Below are 13,287 nucleotides of genomic sequence, written 5' to 3'. Positions count from 1 at the left end.
ACTCTCTGAAACTCTTTGACACTCTCTGACACTCTCAGACAATCTCTGACACTCTCTGAAACGCTCTGAAACTCTCTGACACTCACTGAAACTCTCTGTCACTATCTGACACTCTCCGACACTCTCTGAAACTCTCTGAAAGCCTCTGAAACTCTCTGAAGCTCTCTGACACTCTCTGAAACTCTCTGCAATCTCTGTGACAATCTGTGACACTCTCTGAAACTGTCTGACACTCTCTGACACACTCAGAAACTCTCAGAAACTCTCTGGCAATCTCTGACACGCTCAGACACTCTCTGAAACTCTCTGACACTCTCTGAAACTCTCTGACACTCTCTGACACTCAAACTCTCTGACACACTCTGACACTCTCCGACACTCTCTGAAACTCGATGACACTCTCTGAAACTCTCTGAAACTCTCAGAGACTCTCTAACACACTCTGAAGCTCTCTGAAACTCTCAGACACTGTCTGACACTCTCATACACTGTCTGACACTCTCTGAAACTCTCTGACACTCTCTGAAACTCTCTGAAATTCTCCAACACTCTCTGACACTCTCTGACACTCTCTGACACACTCTGAAGCTCTCTGAAACTCTCTGACACTCTGTGAAACTCTCTGAAACTCTCTGAAACGCTCTGAAACACTCAGAAACTCTCTGAAACTCTCTGACACTCTCTGACACTCTCTGAAACTTTCTGACAGTCTCTGACACTCTCTGAAACTCTCTGAAATTCTCTGACACTCTTTGAAACACTCAGAAACTCTCTGAAACTCTCTGACACTCTCTGACACTCTCTGACTCTCTCTGACTATCTCTGAAACTCTCTGATACTCTCTGACACTATCTGATACTCTCTGAAACTCTCTGACTCGCTCTGACACTCTGTGACACACTGTGAAACTCTCTGACACTCTCTGACACTCTGTGACACTCTCTGAAACACTCAGAAACTCTCTGAAACTCTCTGACAGACTCTGAAACTCTTTGACACTCTCTGACACTCTCTGAAACTCTCTGACACTCTCTGACAATCTCTGACACTCTCTGAAACTCTTTGACACTCTCTGACACTCTCAGACACTGTCTGACACTCTCAGACACTTTCTGACACTCTCAGAAACTCTCTGAAACTCTCTGACACTCTCTAAAACTCTTTGACACTCTCTGACACTCTCTGAAACTCTCTGACACCCTCTGACAATCTCTGACACTCTCTGAAACTCTTTGACACTCTCTGACACTCTCAGACACTTTCTGACACTCTCAGACACTGTCTGACACTCTCTGAAACTCTCTGACACTCTCTGAAACTCTCTGAAATTCTCCGACACTCTCTGACACTCTCTGACACTCTGTGAAACCCTCTGAAACTCTCTGAAACACTCAGAAACTCTCTGAAACTCTCTGACACTGTCTGACACTCTCTGCAACTTTCTGACACTCTCTGTCACTCTCTGAAACTCTCTGAAACTCTCTGACACTCTTTGAAACAGTCAGAAACTCTCTGAAACTCTCTGACACTCTCTGAAACTCTCTGACGCTCTCTGACAATCTCTGAAACTCTCTGACACACTGTGAAACTCTCTGACACTCTCTGACACTCTGTGACACTCTCTGAAACACTCAGAAACTCTCCGAAACTCTCTGACACTCTCTGAAACTCTTTGACACTCTCTGACACTCTCTGAAACTCTCTGACACTCTCTGACAATCTCTGACACACTCTGAAACTCTCTGACACTCTCTGACACTGTCGGACACTCTCTGAAACTCTCTGAAACTCTCTGACACTCTCTGACACTCTCTGACTCTCTCTGACACTCTCTGAAACTCTCTGACACTGTCTGACACTCTCTGAAGCTCTCTGACACTCTCTGACACTCTGTGACACACTGTGAAACTCTCTGACACTCTCTGACATTCTGTGACACTCTCTGAAACTCTCTGAAACTCTCTGACACTCTCTGACATTCTGTGACACTCTCAGACACTCTCTGACACTCTCTGACATTCTCTGAAAATCTCGGAAACTCTCTGACACACTCTGACACTCTCTGAAACTCTTTGACACTCTCTGACACTCTCAGACAATCTCTGACATTCTCTGAAACGCTCTGAAACTCTCCGACACTCTCTGAAACTCTCTGAAAGCCTCTGAAACTCTCTGAAGCTCTCTGACACTCTCTGAAACTCTCTGCAATCTCCCTGACAATCTGTGACACTCTCTGAAACTGTCTGACACTCTCTGACACACTCAGAAACTCTCAGAAACTCTCTGGCAATCTCTGACACGTTCAGACACTCTCTGAAACTCTCTGACACTCTCTGAAACTCTCTGACACTCAAACTCTCTGACACACTCTGACACTCTCCGACACTCTCTGAAACTCGTTGACACTCTCTGAAACTCTGTGACACTCTCTAACACACTCTGAAGCTCTCTGAAACCCTCAGACACTGTCTGACACTCTCATACACTGTCTGATACTCTCTGAAACTCTCTGACACTCTCTGAAACTCTCTGAAATTCTCCAACACTCTCTGACACTCTCTGACACTCTCTGACACTCTCTGAAGCTCTCTGAAACTCTCTGACACTATGTGAAACTCTCTGAAAATCTCTGACACGCTCTGAAACACTCTCTGAAATTCTTTGACACTCTCTGACACACTCAGGCAATCTCTGACACTCTCTGAAACGCACTGAAACTCTCTGACACTATCTGACACTCTCCGACACTCTCTGAAACTCTCTGAAACTCTCTGAAACTCTCTGAAGCTCTCTGACACATTCTGAAACTCTCTGCAATCTCTCTGACACTGTCTGACAGTCTGTGACACTCTCTGATACTGTCTGACACTCTCTGACACACTCAGAGACTCTAAGAAACTCTCTGGCAATCTCGGACACGCTCAGATACTATCTGAAACTCTCTGACACTCTCTGAAACTCGCTGAAATTCTCCAACACTCTCTGACACTCTCTGACACTCTCTGACACTCTCTGAAGCTCTCTGAAACTCTCTGAAACTCTCTGACACTCTGTGAAACTCTCTGAAACTCTCTGACACGCTCTGAAACACTCAGAAACTCTCTGAAACTCTCTGACACTCTCTGACACTCTCTGAAACTTTCTGACAGTCTCTGACACTCTCTGAAACTCTCTGAAATTCTCTGACACTCTTTGAAACACTCAGAAACTCTCTGAAACTCTCTGACACTCTCTGACTATCTCTGAAACTCTCTGATACTCTCTGACACTATCTGATACTCTCTGAAACTCTCTGACACGCTCTGACACTCTGTGACACACTGTGAAACTCTCTGGCACTCAGTGACACTCTCTGAAACACTCAGAAACTCTCTGAAACTCTCTGACACTCTCTGAAACTCTTTGACACTCGCTGAGTCTCTCTGAAACACTCTGACACTCTCTGACAATCTCTGACACTCTCTGAAACTCTTTGACACTCTCTGACACTCTCAGACACTGTCTGACACTCTCAGACACTGTCTGACACTCTCTGAAACTCTTTGACACTCTCTGACACTCTCAGACACTTTCTTACACTCTCAGACACTGTCTGACACTCTCTGAAACTCTCTGACACTCTCTGAAACTCTCTGAAATTCTCCGACACTCTCTGACACTCTCTGACACTCTCTGAAGCTCTCTGAAACTCTCTGACACTCTGTGAAACCCTCTGATACTCTCTGAAACACTCAGAATCTCTCTGAAACTCTCTGACACTGTCTGACACTCTCTGAAACTTTCTGACACTCTCTGACAATCTCTGACACTCTCTGAAACTCTTTGACACTCTCTGACACTCTCAGACACTGTCTGACACTCTCAGACACTGTCTGACACTCTCTGAAACTCTTTGACACTCTCCGACACTCTCAGACACTTTCTGACACTCTCAGACACTGTTTGACACTCTCTGAAACTCTCTGACACTCACTGAAACTCTCTGAAATTCTCCGACACTCTCTGACACTCTCTGACACTCTCTGAAGCTCTCTGAAACTCTCTGACACTCTGTGAAACCCTCTGAAACTCTCTGAAACACTCAGAAACTCTCTGAAACTCTCTGACACTGTCTGACACTCTCTGAAACTTTCTGACACTCTCTGTCACTCTCTGAAACTCTCTGAAACTCTCTGACACTCTTTGAAACACTCAGAAACTCTCTGAAATTCTCCGACACTCTCTGACACTCTCTGACACTCTCTGAAGCTCTCTGAAACTCTCTGGCAATCTCTGACACGTTCAGACACTCTCTGAAACTCTCTGACACTCTCTGAAACTCTCTGACACTCAAACTCTCTGACACACTCTGACACTCTCCGACACTCTCTGAAACTCGTTGACACTCTCTGAAACTCTGTGACACTCTCTAACACACTCTGAAGCTCTCTGAAACCCTCAGACACTGTCTGACACTCTCATACACTGTCTGATACTCTCTGAAACTCTCTGACACTCTCTGAAACTCTCTGAAATTCTCCAACACTCTCTGACACTCTCTGACACTCTCTGACACTCTCTGAAGCTCTCTGAAACTCTCTGACACTATGTGAAACTCTCTGAAAATCTCTGACACGCTCTGAAACACTCTCTGAAATTCTTTGACACTCTCTGACACACTCAGGCAATCTCTGACACTCTCTGAAACGCACTGAAACTCTCTGACACTATCTGACACTCTCCGACACTCTCTGAAACTCTCTGAAACTCTCTGAAACTCTCTGAAGCTCTCTGACACATTCTGAAACTCTCTGCAATCTCTCTGACACTCTCTGACAGTCTGTGACACTCTCTGATACTGTCTGACACTCTCTGACACACTCAGAGACTCTAAGAAACTCTCTGGCAATCTCGGACACGCTCAGATACTATCTGAAACTCTCTGACACTCTCTGAAACTCGCTGAAATTCTCCAACACTCTCTGACACTCTCTGACACTCTCTGACACTCTCTGAAGCTCTCTGAAACTCTCTGAAACTCTCTGACACTCTGTGAAACTCTCTGAAACTCTCTGACACGCTCTGAAACACTCAGAAACTCTCTGAAACTCTCTGACACTCTCTGACACTCTCTGAAACTTTCTGACAGTCTCTGACACTCTCTGAAACTCTCTGAAATTCTCTGACACTCTTTGAAACACTCAGAAACTCTCTGAAACTCTCTGACACTCTCTGACTATCTCTGAAACTCTCTGATACTCTCTGACACTATCTGATACTCTCTGAAACTCTCTGACACGCTCTGACACTCTGTGACACACTGTGAAACTCTCTGGCACTCAGTGACACTCTCTGAAACACTCAGAAACTCTCTGAAACTCTCTGACACTCTCTGAAACTCTTTGACACTCGCTGAGTCTCTCTGAAACACTCTGACACTCTCTGACAATCTCTGACACTCTCTGAAACTCTTTGACACTCTCTGACACTCTCAGACACTGTCTGACACTCTCAGACACTGTCTGACACTCTCTGAAACTCTTTGACACTCTCTGACACTCTCAGACACTTTCTGACACTCTCAGACACTGTCTGACACTCTCTGAAACTCTCTGACACTCTCTGAAACTCTCTGAAATTCTCCGACACTCTCTGACACTCTCTGACACTCTCTGAAGCTCTCTGAAACTCTCTGACACTCTGTGAAACCCTCTGATACTCTCTGAAACACTCAGAAACTCTCTGAAACTCTCTGACACTGTCTGACACTCTCTGAAACTTTCTGACACTCTCTGACAATCTCTGACACTCTCTGAAACTCTTTGACACTCTCTGACACTCTCAGACACTGTCTGACACTCTCAGACACTGTCTGACACTCTCTGAAACTCTTTGACACTCTCCGACACTCTCAGACACTTTCCGACACTCTCAGACACTGTTTGACACTCTCTGAAACTCTCTGACACTCACTGAAACTCTCTGAAATTCTCCGACACTCTCTGACACTCTCTGACACTCTCTGAAGCTCTCTGAAACTCTCTGACACTCTGTGAAACCCTCTGAAACTCTCTGAAACACTCAGAAACTCTCTGAAACTCTCTGACACTGTCTGACACTCTCTGAAACTTTCTGACACTCTCTGTCACTCTCTGAAACTCTCTGAAACTCTCTGACACTCTTTGAAACACTCAGAAACTCTCTGAAATTCTCCGACACTCTCTGACACTCTCTGACACTCTCTGAAGCTCTCTGAAACTCTCTGACACTCTCTGAAACTCTCTGAAATTCTCCGACACTCTCTGACACTCTCTGAAGCTCTCTGAAACTCTCTGAGACTCTGTGAAACCCTCTGAAACTCTCTGAAACACTCAGAAACTCTCTGAAACTCTCTGACACTGTCTGACACTCTCTGAAACTTTCTGACACTCTCTGTCACTCTCTGAAACTCTCTGAAACTCTCTGACACTCTTTGAAACACTCAGAAACTCTCTGAAACTCTCTGACACTCTCTGAAACTCTCTGACTCTCTCTGACAATCTCTGAAACTCTCTGACACACTGTGAAACTCTCTGACACTCTCTGACACTCTCTGAAACACTCAGAAACTCTCCGAAACTCTCTGACACTCTCTGAAACTCTTTGACACTCTCTGACACTCTCTGAAACTCTCTGACACTCTCTGACAATCTCTGACAAACTCTGAAACTCTCTGACACTCTCTGACACTGTCGGACACTCTCTGACACTCTCTGAAGCTCTCTGACACTCTCTGACACTCTGTGACACACTGTGAAACTCTCTGACACTCTCTGACATTCTGTGACACTCTCTGAAACTCTCTGAAACTCTCTGACACTCTGTAAAATACTGTGAAACTCTCTGACACTCTCTGACACTCTGTGACACTCTTTGACAATCTCTGACACTCTCTGAAACTCTCTGACACTCTCTGACAATGTCTGACACTCTCTGAAACTCTTTGACACTCTCTGCCACTCTCAGACACTCTCTGACACTCTGTGACACTCTGTGACATAGTGTGAAACTCTGACAGTCTGCGACACTCACAGATATTTTCAGAAACGCTCCGACATTCTCTGACACACTCTGACACTCTGTGAAACTCTCTGACACACTTTGACACTCTGTGAAACTCTCTGAAACTCTCTGTCACTCTCTGACAGTCTCTGACACTCAGTGACACTCTCTTACACTCACAGATACTCTCAGAAACTCTCCGACATTCTCTGACACTCTCTGACACTCTCTGACACTCTCAGACACTCTCTGACACTCTCTGACATTCTCTGAAACTCTCTGAAACTCTCTGACACACTCTGACACTCTCTGAAACTCTTTGACACTCTCTGACACACTCAGACAATCTCTGACACTCTCTGAAACGCTCTGAAACTCTCTGACACTCACTGAAACTCTCTGTCACTATCTGTCACTCTCCGATACTCTCTGAAACTCTCTGAAACTCTCTGAAACTCTCTGAAGCTCTCTGACACATTCTGAAACGCTCTGCAATCTCTCTGACACTCTCTGACAGTCTGTGACACTCTCTGATACTGCCTGATACTCTCTGATACACTCAGAGACTCTCAGAAACTCTCTGGCAATCTCTGACACTCTCAGACACTGTCTGACACTCTCAGAAGCTCTCTGAAACTCTCTGACACTCTCTGAAACTCTTTGACACTCTCTGACACTCTCTGAAACTCTCTGACACCCTCTGACAATCTCTGACACTCTCTGAAACTCTTTGACACTCTCTGACACTCTCATACACTTTCTGACACTCTCAGACACTGTCTGACACTCTCTGAAACTCTCTGACACTCTCTGAAACTCTCTGAAATTCTCCGACACTCTCTGACACTCTGAAGCTCTCTGAAACTCTCTGACACTCTGTGAAACCCTCTGAAACTCTCTGAAACACTCAGAAACTCTCTGAAACTCTCTGACACTGTCTGACACTCTCTGAAACTTTCTGACACTCTCTGACAATCTCTGACACTCTCTGAAACTCTTTGACACTCTCTGACACTCTCAGACACTGTCTGACACTCTCAGACACTGTCTGACACTCTCTGAAACTCTTTGACACTCTCCGACACTCTCAGACACTTTCTGACACTCTCAGACACTGTCTGACACTCTCTGAAACTCTCTGACACTCTCTGAAACTCTCTGAAATTCTCCGACACTCTCTGACACTCTCTGACACTCTCTGAAGCTCTCTGAAACTCTCTGACACTCTGTGAAACCCTCTGATACTCTCTGAAACACTCAGAAACTCTCTGAAACTCTCTGACACTGTCTGACACTCTCTGAAACTTTCTGACACTCTCTGTCACTCTCTGAAACTCTCTGAAACTCTCTGACACTCTTTGAAACACTCAGAAACTCTCTGAAATTCTCCGACACTCTCTGACACTCTCTGACACACTCTGAAGCTCTCTGAAACTCTCTGACACTCTCTGAAACTCTCTGAAATTCTCCGACACTCTCTGACACTCTCTGACACTCTCTGAAGCTCTCTGAAACTCTCTGACACTCTGTGAAACCCTCTGAAACTCTCTGAAACACTCAGAAACTCTCTGAAACTCTCTGACACTGTCTGACACTCTCTGAAACTTTCTGACACTCTCTGTCACTCTCTGAAACTCTCTGAAACTCTCTGACACACTTTGAAACACTCAGAAACTCTCTGAAACTCTCTGACACTCTCTGAAACTCTCTGACTCTCTCTGACAATCTCTGAAACTCTCTGACACACTGTGAAACTCTCTGACACTCTCTGACACTCTCTGAAACACTCAGAAGCTCTCCGAAACTCTCTGACACTCTCTGAAACTCTTTGACACTGTCTGACACTCTCTGAAACTCTCTGACACTCTCTGACAATCTCTGACAAACTCTGAAACTCTCTGACACTCTCTGACACTGTCGGACACTCTCTGAAAATCTCTGAAACTCTCTGACACTCTCTGACACTCTCTGACTCTCTCTGACGCTCTCTGAAACTCTCTGACAGTGTCTGACACTCTCTGAAGCTCTCTGACACTCTCTGACACTCTGTGACACACTGTGAAACTCTCTGACACTCTCAGACACTGTCTGACACTCTCAGAAACTCTCTGAAACTCTCTGACACTCTCTGAAACTCTTTGACACTCTCTGACGCTCTCTGAAACTCTCTGACACCCTCTGACAATCTCTGACACTCTCTGAAACTCTTTGACACTCTCTGACACTCTCATACACTTTCCGACACTCTCAGACACTGTCTGACACTCTCTGAAACTCTCTGACACTCTCTGAAACTCTCTGAAATTCTCCGACACTCTCTGACACTCTCTGACACTCTCTGAAGCTCTCTGAAACTCTCTGACACTCTGTGAAACCCTCTGAAACTCTCTGAAACACTCAGAAACTCTCTGAAACCCTCTGACACTGTCTGACACTCTCTGAAACTTTCTGACAATCTCTGTCACTCTCTGAAGCTCTCTGAAACTCTCTGACACTCTTTGAAACACTCAGAAACTCTCTGAAACTCTCTGACACTCTCTGAAACTCTCTGACTCTCTCTGACAATCTCTGAAACTCTCTGACACACTGTGAAACTCTCTGACACTCTCTGAAACTCTTTGACACTCTCTGACACTCTCTGAAACTCTCTGACACTCTCTGACAATCTCCGACACAGTCTGAAACTCTCTGACACTCTCTGACACTGTCGGACACTCTCTGAAACTCTCTGAAACTCTCTGACACTCTCTGACACTCTCTGACTATCTCTGACACTCTCTGAAACTCTCTGACACTGTCTGACACTCTCTGAAGCTCTCTGACACTCTCTGACACTCTGTGACACACTGTGAAACTCTCTGACACTCTCTGACATTCTGTGACACTCTCTGAAACTCTCTGAAACTCTCTGACACTCTCTGACATTCTGTGACACTCTCAGACACTCTCTGACACTCTCTGACATTCTCTGAAACTCTCGGAAACTCTCTGACACACTCTGACACTCTCTGAAACTCTTTGACACTCTCTGACACTCTCAGACAATCTCTGACACTCTCTGAAGCGCTCTGAAACTCTCTGACACTCACTGAAACTATCTGTCACTATCTGACACTCTCCGACACTCTCTGAAACTCTCTGAAAGCCTCTGAAACTCTCTGAAGCTCTCTGACACTCTCTGAAACTCTCTGCAATGTCTCTGACAATCTGTGACACTCTCTGAAACTGTCTGACACTCTCTGACACACTCAGAAACTCTCAGAAACTCTCTGGCAATCTCTGACACGCTCATACACTCTCTGAAACTCTCTGACACTCTCTGAAACTCTCTGACACTCTCTGACACTCAAACTCTCTGACACACTCTGACACTCTCCGACACTCTCTGAAACTCGTTGACACTCTCTGAAACTCTCTGAAACTCTCAGACACTCTCTAACACACTCTGAAGCTCTCTGAAACTCTCAGACACTGTCTGACACTCTCATACACTGTCTGATACTCTCTGAAACTCTCTGACACTCTCTGAAGCTCTCTGAAACTCTCTGACACTCTGTGAAACTCTCTGAAATTCTCCAACACTCTCTGACACTCTCTGAAACTCTCTGACACTCTCTGAAGCTCTCTGTAACTCTCTGACACTCTGTGAAACTCTCTGAAACTCTCTGACACTCTCTGAAACACTCAGAAACTCTCCGAAACTCTCTGACACTCTCTGAAACTCTTTGACACTCTCTGACACTCTCTGAAACTCTCTGACACTCTCTGACAATCTCTGACAAACTCTGAAACTCTCTGACACTCTCTGACACTGTCGGACACTCTCTGAAAATCTCTGAAACTCTCTGACACTCTCTGACACTCTCTGACTCTCTCTGACGCTCTCTGAAACTCTCTGACACTGTCTGACACTCTCTGAAGCTCTCTGACACTCTCTGACACTCTGTGACACACTGTGAAACTCTCTGACACTCTCTGACATTCTGTGACACTCTCTGAAACTCTCTGACACTCTCTGACACTCTGTAAAATACTGTGAAACTCTCTGACACTCTCTGACACTCTGTGACACTCTTTGACAATCTCTGACACTCTCTGAAACTCTCTGACACTCTCTGCCACTCTCAGACACTCTCTGACACTCTGTGACACTCTGTGACATACTCTGACACTCTGTGACACTCTGTGACATAGTGTGAAACTCTGACAGTCTGCGACACTCACAGATATTTTCAGAAACGCTCCGACATTCTCTGACACACTCTGACACTCTGTGAAACTCTCTGACACACTTTGACACTCTGTGAAACTCTCTGAAACTCTCTGTCACTCTCTGACAGTCTCTGACACTCAGTGACACTCTCTTACACTCACAGATACTCTCAGAAACTCTCCGACATTCTCTGACACTCTCTGACACTCTCTGACACTCTCAGACACTCTCTGACACTCTCTGACATTCTCTGAAACTCTCTGAAACTCTCTGACACACTCTGACACTCTCTGAAACACTTTGACACTCTCTGACACACTCAGACAATCTCTGACACTCTCTGAAACGCTCTGAAACTCTCTGACACTCACTGAAACTCTCTGTCACTATCTGACACTCTCCGATACTCTCTGAAACTCTCTGTCACTATCTGACACTCTCCGATACTCTCTGAAACTCTCTGAAACTCTCTGAAGCTCTCTGACACATTCTGAAACTCTCTGCAATCTCTCTGACACTCTCTGACAGTCTGTGACACTCTCTGATACTGCCTGATACTCTCTGATACACTCAGAGACTCTCAGAAACTCTCTGGCAATCTCTGACACTCTCAGACACTGTCTGACACTCTCAGAAACTCTCTGAAACTCTCTGACACTCTCTGAAACTCTTTGACACTCTCTGACACTCTCTGAAACTCTCTGACACCCTCTGACAATCTCTGACACTCTCTGAAACTCTTTGACACTCTCTGACACTCTCATACACTTTCCGACACTCTCAGACACTGTCTGACACTCTCTGAAACTCTCTGACACTCTCTGAAACTCTCTGAAATTCTCCGACACTCTCTGACACTCTCTGTCACTCTCTGAAGCTCTCTGAAACTCTCTGACACTCTGTGAAACCCTCTGAAACTCTCTGAAACACTCAGAAACTCTCTGAAACTCTCTGACACTGTCTGACACTCTCTGAAACTTTCTGACAATCTCTGTCACTCTCTGAAGCTCTCTGAAACTCTCTGACACTCTTTGAAACACTCAGAAACTCTCTGAAACTCTCTGACACTCTCTGAAACTCTCTGACTCTCTCTGACAATCTCTGAAACTCTCTGACACACTGTGAAACTCTCTGACACTCTCTGAAACTCTTTGACACTCTTGAACACTCTCTGAAACTCTCTGACACTCTCTGACAATCTCCGACACAGTCTGAAACTCTCTGACACTCTCTGACACTGTCGGACACTCTCTGAAACTCTCTGAAACTCTCTGACACTCTCTGACACTCTCTGACTCTCTCTGACACTCTCTGAAACTCTCTGACACTGTCTGACACTCTCTGAAGCTCTCTGACACTCTCTGACACTCTGTGACACACTGTGAAACTCTCTGACACTCTCTGACATTCTGTGACACTCTCTGAAACTCTCGGAAACTCTCTGACACACTCTGACACTCTCTGAAACTCTTTGACACTCTCTGACACTCTCAGACAATCTCTGACACTCTCTGAAGCGCTCTGAAACTCTCTGACACTCACTGAAACTATCTGTCACTATCTGACACTCTCCGACACTCTCTGAAACTCTCTGAAAGCCTCTGAAACTCTCTGAAACTGTCTGACACTCTCTGACACACTCAGAAACTCTCAGAAACTCTCTGGCAATCTCTGACACGCTCAGACACTCTCTGAAACTCTCTGACACTCTCTGAAACTCTCTGACACTCTCTGAAACTCGTTGACACTCTCTGAAACTCTCTGAAACTCTCAGACACTCTCTAACACACTCTGAAGCTCTCTGAAACTCTCAGACACTGTCTGACACTCTCATACACTGTCTGATACTCTCTGAAACTCTCTGACACTCTCTGAAGCTCTCTGAAACTCTCTGACACTCTGTGAAACTCTCTGAAATTCTCCAACACTCTCTGACACTCTCTGAAACTCTCTGACACTCTCTGAAGCTCTCTGTAACTCTCTGACACTCTGTGAAACTCTCTGAAACTCTCTGACACGCTCTGAAACACTCTCTGAAACTCTTTGACACTCTC

Source organism: Heterodontus francisci, chromosome X (genome assembly GCF_036365525.1).
Source record: "Heterodontus francisci isolate sHetFra1 chromosome X, sHetFra1.hap1, whole genome shotgun sequence".
Classification (NCBI taxonomy): Eukaryota; Metazoa; Chordata; class Chondrichthyes; order Heterodontiformes; family Heterodontidae; genus Heterodontus; species Heterodontus francisci.
Note: the sequence above shows the minus strand (reverse complement) of the source record.